Genomic DNA, 8376 nt, shown 5'->3' with positions numbered 1-8376 from the left:
ATAAATATACAAAATGTAATCTAATTAATTATACACAAATATACAACACAAAGAGAATCCGAGTTCATTATTTAGCTTTATCATTGCATCAAAAAATCATCACATGGAGGGAATCATTATTTAGCTTTAGCTATAATCCTAAAGCATTTATCATAAACAAAAGCATGCAGGTTCAGTACCCCTAAATTCTAACCACTCCTGTAATTACAATACTTCTAATGATATGTTAGGAACAAGTAGTTTCCAGTCAACCTTGATGATATAATATAGTCTATAGTTCATACATCCAAAGCAGAGACTGTTTTCCATAGTTATTAAAATATCCCAAAGAATGAGTTTCAGGAGCATCAGTGTCAACTTACTTGTCTTTGAGTTTCCAACTGAGATGTTAGAAGTCGGTTGTATTCATCCAAAATCTGTTTTTGAGAAATAACAATGAATCACTAACCATGTATAGAAATGGGAAATATACTCAATAATAGTGGTGCTAATAACAATGAAGACTTAGTGTATTAGAAAATTAAAATGCTATCCTATCAAATGATGATGTGGAACTATGTCTACAAGACAGTATATCTATTAAATATAAAGTGGTTCATGCAAGCAGGCCAGTGTTAATTAATCACAGCAAGCAAGATTATATCAGACCCAGATATGCATATGTTTCTATTTCAGACTATCTATCCAAGTTAGCTTCAACATAAACACAGGACATTCAAGAGTTTATATAGAACAAACATACTTCCAAAACTTCAATACAAAGTGGAAATATAATACTTTTTACAATTATTATATTAGTAATCGCTTTGTCCTCTAACAGATTTCAAGAACTAATGATTTTGTTTTTGGGGCCAGGGGGAGGGGAGACGGGGATTAATTCTAAAAAAAATTATAATGTTCTATACTAATGTAGGACAAAATAAGGGTTGCATAGTTTTATTATTTTTGTTTTTTGTTATAATGTCAGAGAAATCTTGATGCATATAATGTTCTATACACAAATCTTGATGCATATAAATTTTTCGTCCAAATGTTCCTCTTCAAGGTGATTTGAATTGAGATTTCTACTTAAAATCTAATGCAACAGAATAAACAGAGTAAATATATAAAACTGATAAATCCCGATTTCATGGTTTATCTTGTGCTTATTTTAGGGGATTTTATCACATTTTTCCACATTTATTCAATGAAATAGCATGGTTTTGTAATTCCCCCTTGAATTGTGCTTAAGTGTAAAAACATGCTTTTTTGGCCCTTAAATTGGTGATTTTGATTCACTTTAATTCCATTCGATGCCTTGATGTGTTTGTTAAGTGATTTCAGGTTCATAAGGTAAGTATTGGATGGAAGAAATGAGGAGAAAAGCATACAAAGTGGAGAATGTATGAAGAAACAAAGATTGGGAATGCATCAACGGGCGCGCACGCGTACGAGGCACGCACGCGCCGAAGTGATTTCGCGTAAGGACGCGCACGCGTACATGCCGCGTACGCGCGGATGAAGAAATAGCCAATCGACGTGCACGCGCACATGGCGCGTACGCGCACGCGCCGATACTCTCACTTGACCCACTTAAAAGCAAAACGCTGGGGGCGATTTCTGAGCTACCCAGGCCCAAATCCAACTTGTTTCTGAGTGTATTTCATACAGAATTGAATTCCAAGCAAGGGGGAGCAATTAGTTAGTCAACATGAGCCTTTAGTTAGTTTTCTAGAGAGAGAAGCTCCTTCTTCTCTCTAGAATTAAGTTAGATTGTCATGGATCCATGTTTAATTCCTTGCTTTCATCTTGTTTCTTTTATAATCTCTCATGTCTACATCTTGATTTTCTTAGTTGTAATGCTAATTTCTCATTTTGCTATATTGTTTGTGATGATGAACTCATGTTAGATTTGGTTTACAATTAATGTAATTTGATGTTGATGTTTCTTTCGTGTTGATCTTGCTTGCTATTATTGATTTCTTGCTTATGAGTTATGGGCTTCCTTAATTTTAGCATTTTGTGATGTTTACTTTATTGCACATTAGGTGTTTGATATAATGCTTCCTATAATTTTTGAGTAGTTCTCTTGACCCTTGGCCTAGGCTAAGGGGGTTGAGTGATCTTGAGTCCTTGGGTTTTGTTGAATTGGTAATTTTAGAACTCTTGGGGATCAATTTGATAACCATTGACTCTAGCCTACTACTAAGTCAATTAGTAGCTAGGTTGGTACTTATGGATTGATGTTGATCAAGCCATTTGACGTACTCCAAGCCTAGGAGTAGACATTACATACTTAAGGCTTTAAAGAGTAAACCTAATGAGCTCGGTTCCGCATAATTATCAATGTTTGAATTGCGACAAGGATAGTGATTTCAACTACCTAAGTCTTAACCAAGAGTCCCTTATCTTGCTTCTTTAATTGCTTAATTGATTCACTTTTCTTGCCATTTATTTTATTGCCCCTTTTATCAACCAAACCCCCTTTTACCCCTTGCATTCTTATAGCTAATAATTGATCACTTCATTGTTATCCTCGTGAGACGACCCAGAGTCTAAATACTTCGGTAATTTTTCATTGGGGTTTGTACTTGTGACAAAACACATAATCTTAATTTGATGCGAGAGTTGTTTGTTGGTTTGGAGCTATGCTTACAACGAAATTCTTCTTTCTATAAGAGAAATTCCTAACCGACAATGATCACTTTGACCATCAAATTAATGGTGCCATTGCCGGGGATGACAATGGTGCTATGTTATTAGCTATTGTATATATTGTGAATAGCTTGATTTTTGGTTTGTTTGTTGGCTTTTGCTAGTTGTAGGACTTTGTTTTCTTTGTTTCTTATTAGTTTTATTTTTATTTTCTCTTATCACCATGAATTCTCATCACTTTGGCTATGAGTGTATTTCAAACTATGTTGTAGGAAATGGAAGCTTCAATGAGGATGTGCATCAAAGATTTAGAAATCAAAGATGGGAGGAACCCCAAGCTCAAGGACAACTTTCTTGGCAATAACCTCCTCTGAATTCATATGGGTATAATCCTGATCCTAATGCATACCAATCCAATGTGTGTGATGACCCTTATTGTGATTGTCAACCACAACCACCACATGCATATGAACCCCCTCCGCAACATAATTTTGAACCACCTTACTCACAAGCCTTCTACCACCATTTACCTCCATATGTACCCACCATACCAACCACCATATAAACCATATCTAGGACCACCACCTTTCCATCACCAATTCTTCCATGAACCACAAAGTCCATACACACCACCTCAAGAATTTTACCAATATGGACCACCTTCCAATTACAACAACCTTCCCTCAAACAATGAACCCTCTCTTCCACCATTACCTCCCGATGAAGCCTCCATGTTGGAATTGAGAGATCTTGAATCTCATATCTTAAGGCGACAAGAGGAGGATGAAAAGAAGTTCGCGGAATTAAGATCAAAAATGGCTATCATGGTAGAAGCCATTGGTAACATGATCTCATCCCGCCTAAGCCTATATGATCAAGGCGCTTCCATTGTTGAATGTGGAAAAGCAACCAAAAAGCTTGGCGAGGGAGTGAACTTGAAGCTCCATGGAGAGGAGGAGGAATTAAAACAAGAAGTACAACAAGAGGAGGAGGTAGAATTTAGTGAACAAAAGGAAGTAGTGGTTGGATGTTTAGGATATGTTGAGCACATAATGGAATCTCAAGTCGAAGAGCCTTCTTCCACGAAGTTTGGAAGGGATGTTAAAGAGGAGAGTGATGTTGAGGTAGTACATAGAGAGTTGAAGAAAATTGATTAAGAAGTGGATTCCATCATTAGTGATTTTTTGTCCTTGTTAGTCAATCCCCTTGATGATCTTGTTGAGCCTTCTTCTAGTGGATTAGAAAGCAATGTTGAGGAGGATGTACAACTTCCAAGGCAATTGGAGAAGGAAGAATTGGAAGAAGAATCCCCAACAACAAGCCCTCCTATTTATAATGATTCCGAATCAACGTATGATCCCTTTGAGCTTAATGAGTCCTTCCCCACTGTGCTTGGAATTGATGACGAGGTAGACTTCACTAACCCTCCTATCTATGATGAGAGTGATGGGGAAGAGATAGAAGAAATTGGTGAAGAAGAGTGTGAACTTGAAGAAGCTTGGCGAGAGGTAAAGCTCAAAGAACCCTGCCAAGTGGTGGAAAACTCTAGAAAAGGATGGACGGGAGTAGAGTGTGCTTTATCAAGATCTTTGGGAACTCCTCCACCTAGGTTGTTACCCAATCTTTCATTTGAGTGGGTAAAACTTCTAACTCTTAGCTTTATTATCCCACTTGAGTATGGTTTGCTTGAGACGGATGGCCAACTTAGGGCGCTTTGTGGAATTAAGCGAAAGAGGAGGTTGTTTAGTGGTTGGCGTTCTAAATCTAGACTCATTATGGTTGGAAGCTCAAAATTGAAGAGTATGGATTGGTGCTATGCTCAATTGAATGTGTCTAGGAGGGTAGTTTGGTGCCTTCATGAGGATTCAGTTTTCTTGTCACCCAGACAGAATCAAGGCGATCAACTAAAAGATGGGTGCGAAGATAAGATATGGGATACTGGATCACACCATGGAAACCAACTTTGGAAGCTTATATCTTAGAGAGAACCTCACCAAAGCTTGGTGAAAATGGTTGGAACTTCTAAAAACCAATTGAAAGACAAGCACTCTTAGAGGTTCAAGGATGAATACAGGCATAAACCACCTTGACAAGGAACCTTCCAATTATCCAACTTAAGGACTTAAACCTAAAGTGCTTGGTGGGAGACACCCCACCATGGTAAACTCTTTCCATTCTCTTGTAGATATAATGAATGAATGAATTGGGTTCCATTTTATATAGTTTCTTTACTTCCTCAATATATTTTCTTTTGCTTGCTAAGGTGTTTATAGATTCTAAGCCTTAATTAGGGATGATTCTTTGAATTTGAGTTTTTGCTTAGATTGCAAGTTTTCTCAATTTGTTTGAAAATCCACAAAAAAATTTTTCAAAAATTTGATTTTGCATCTTAGCTAGTTCTAGAGTCTTAGAGAAGGTTGGAAAGATTTAGAGCTCTTCTTGTTGCTCTTAAAAAAAAAAAAAACTTGCCACGCGCAAGCGCACATTGCGCGCGCGTAGGCGTACCTGGCGCCTCCGCGCCCTATCATCAGTCAACCCATCCACGCGCAAGCGCACAGTGCGCATGCGTCGATGCGTTTTTGCATCAAGCAGACCAAAAGGCCCGAGAGTTATGCCAACTCTGAGCCCCTTTTGTCACTCTGACCAAGCTCACCCGCGCGGACGCGCACCGTACGCGTCCGCGCCCATTCTCAATTCACTTATCTACGCGCAAGCGTGGATGGCGCTTCCGCGCCCCTTCCTTATTCTCCCACCCATGCGGACGCGCACAGTGCGCGCACACGTGGATTCGAAAAATTCCCTTACCCAGGGATGCGAAAGCCCTAGCGCAGTCGCACCCCCAATCCTTCCCTCTTCTCCAACGTTCCATTTCTTCTTCTCTTTCCCCATAACCGGCTCTGTAACCACCGTCCCGGCGAGCGTCTCACAACCGTCACCGTCGCTACAACCCCCTCTCTTCTTCCCTCGCTCCTTCTTCCTCGCCTTCTCTTTCTCACTCCATTCTCTCCTCTCTGTCTCATCCATTCTCACCCCTGCTTCACCGCCAATGACGGCCGTGACTCCATTATCGCCGGTAAGCCCCCACGGTGACCACCAACCCTCAGTCGGTCACATTTCTTCCTCTCTCCATCACCCATCTGCTCTGTTCAGTTTCTGCTTCCCAGGTATCTGTCTTTCCCTGTTCTGTTTCCTTTACTATTTTGCGTTAATTTTGTTGATTAGTTTAGTTAGATTAGTTTAATTACGTGGTTAGAGAATTTGGGCTGAGTAGTGGATTTAGGCTTGTTTGAATTTGTGCTGCTGTTTGGAATTGTTCGGTTTCATTTGATTTGTCCTGTGCCAATTTGGATTGTTGATGCTAAATGTTACTTCCCTCATGACTACTAGTTGCCTAATTGCTCATTGCTATTTGTTGCTATCTATTGGCTTACATGCCTATTTCATATGAATTCATATCTGGCTTTTGTCTTTAATTGTAATGCATCCATATGGAACCTGATTTGATTGTTTGATTTTGGGAAATGGCCAATTTACTGCTGAAATGCTGCTGAATTTTTCCTAACCATATCTTATGAATCAACATTGTTTCACTTGATGCAACAAACTTCAATTTGACGATTTCTGTGTCAATAGGATTTTGTTTGTTAAATGGTTTTGGAGACTCCTCAAGGACATGTTTACAAGTTTTGGTCATGCTTATTATATTCTTTGCTTGATTACAATGTTAATTTACGTCTATGCATTGGATAGTTTGGGTAAATTTCCAGATTGACCATAAACTTGGTTTTCATTTGAAATTGAGTCCCATTTGCTTGCTTTCACAAGGTTGATGATTTCTTCCACCTATGTGGCTAATGTAACTCATTTTCTCTATACCCAAAGTGGCTAATGGTGCATAAATTTTCAACTCTTATCTCAACCTTGTGACCTTCATGCCTCATTGAAATTTGGTGTTTGAATTTCATTTATGTGCATTGTTCATTGAAGTTTTAATTTTATAATCACCAATTCATACAATTCTAGTGATCTTCGCATTGACTGATGACTTGTTTTCATACTAGTTGCTTTTTGGCAATGTTGTATTTCATCATCAATGACTATATGCAATTCATGGTTGTGAGTATGCTTGCATCCATACTTTGTACACTTCTTTTAATTGAGCCGATAATTGTCATATCACTGATTTTTGAACTAATTTCTAACTCTAACTTGATTAACCAGCTGATTTTCTTCCTCTCTCCATAACCCTTTTTAATCATTCTTTTGAATATAGCATTTCTTAGCTCAATGAACAAGTAATGTGCAATTGTGGTTTAAATTCTTGGTTTGTGACTTGGTTTGAATTTTGAATTTTGTTACTTGCATTCCAAGAATTCTATTTTCTTCACTCACTTCATGAATGTGTTTTACTTTGAGTGCTTTATATCTACTTGGCTAATTGCTTATATCATATCATAACTATTTTTCAGGATGTCAGACAAGGGAAAAGCTATAGCCACTACTTCAAAGAAGAAGAAGCACTCTACCCCTTCACCTTATGCTAATTATGCTAAGAATCCCCTGAATGAAGTGGACAAGGAGAATCAGCTACTCCCATCCACTGGCCCAATCAAATTCCCCAACCTCTACTGTGAGCTTCGCTTCCCTAAATTCCGAAAGACGAACCTGAACATTTAAAAGAAGTTGGTCCTTCCCAATAATGTGAGACGCGCCATAAACACCCACATTCTGGAGTTGGGATTGGACTTTGTTGACAGAGATTTGGGGAGGATAAACACTTCATGGGTGAGAGAATTCTACTGCAACTTCTTCCGTGCTACTCTTGATTCGGTCCAAGTGCGGGGTAGAGAAATTCTGATCACCGAGGCTGTTATCGGGGAGGCATTGCTTTGTCGACCTTGTACTGATGACACATGCGCCTATCAGTAGGCAGAGGTGGCTATCCACTGCATGACTTTTGACTATAAGGCGCTGAAGCGCGTGATTGCCACACCTGACGCCCCTTGGGTGATGGATTCTGGGAACAAGAAACCCAAGGGGATGTGTTTCACTTATCTGTCGAGAGAGGCTAAGACTTGGCAGCATATTTTCGCCCATTACGTCTTGCCCACCACTCACTTCTCAGAGATTCCGATGGATATGCTAGTTCTGATTGGTTGTGTGATGGAGGGAAAGGAGGTAGACTTCCCCCGGCTGATCAGGCAGAGTATGTGGCGAGCTCATATCCGTGGCCTGTTGCCATTCCCTACCTTGGTAACCAGCATGATTGAGCTGGATGATGTCCCGTGGGAGGACGATGATGTGACACAACCACCCCTAGAGAAGCAACCAAAAATCTTGGCGAGAGAGTGAACTTGAAGCTCCATGGAGAGGAGGAGGAATTAAAACAAGAAGTACAACAAGAGGAGGAGGTAGAATTTAGTGAACAAAAGGAAGTAGTGGTTAGATGTTTAGGATATGTTGAGCATATAATGGAATCTCAATTCGAAGAGCCCTCTTCCACGAAGTTTGGAAGGGATGTTAAAGAGGAGAGTGATGTTGAGGAAGTAGATAGAGAGTTAAAGGAAATTGATCAAGAAGTGGATTCCATCATTAGTGATTTTTTGTCCACGTTGGTCAATCCCCTTGATGATCTTGTTGAGCCTTCTTCCAGTGGATTAGAAAGCAATGTTGAGGAGGATGTACAACTTCCAAGGCAATTGGAGAAGGAAGAATTGGAAGAAGAGTCCCCAACAACAAGCC

General features: G+C 39.5%; 1 long non-coding RNA gene across 4 annotated transcripts in view; it reads right to left on the bottom strand.

Moving 5' to 3' along the window:
* The window catches only part of LOC107622088, a 33602-nt gene continuing 25457 nt past the window's right edge, over positions 232–8376 (bottom strand). For 3 of the 4 annotated variants that reach the window (XR_002355972.1, XR_001616065.2, XR_001616064.2), the window contains exon 4: positions 233–416. This is a non-coding gene — a long non-coding RNA (uncharacterized LOC107622088). Of the gene's footprint in view, positions 417–8376 lie in introns of all 4 variants that reach the window. The other variant, XR_002355973.1, reaches the window with a different exon arrangement.

This window comes from Arachis ipaensis, chromosome B10 (assembly GCF_000816755.2).
Source record: "Arachis ipaensis cultivar K30076 chromosome B10, Araip1.1, whole genome shotgun sequence".
In the NCBI taxonomy this organism is placed as follows: Eukaryota; Viridiplantae; Streptophyta; class Magnoliopsida; order Fabales; family Fabaceae; genus Arachis; species Arachis ipaensis.
Note: the sequence above shows the minus strand (reverse complement) of the source record. Positions and strands in the feature narration are given on the sequence as shown.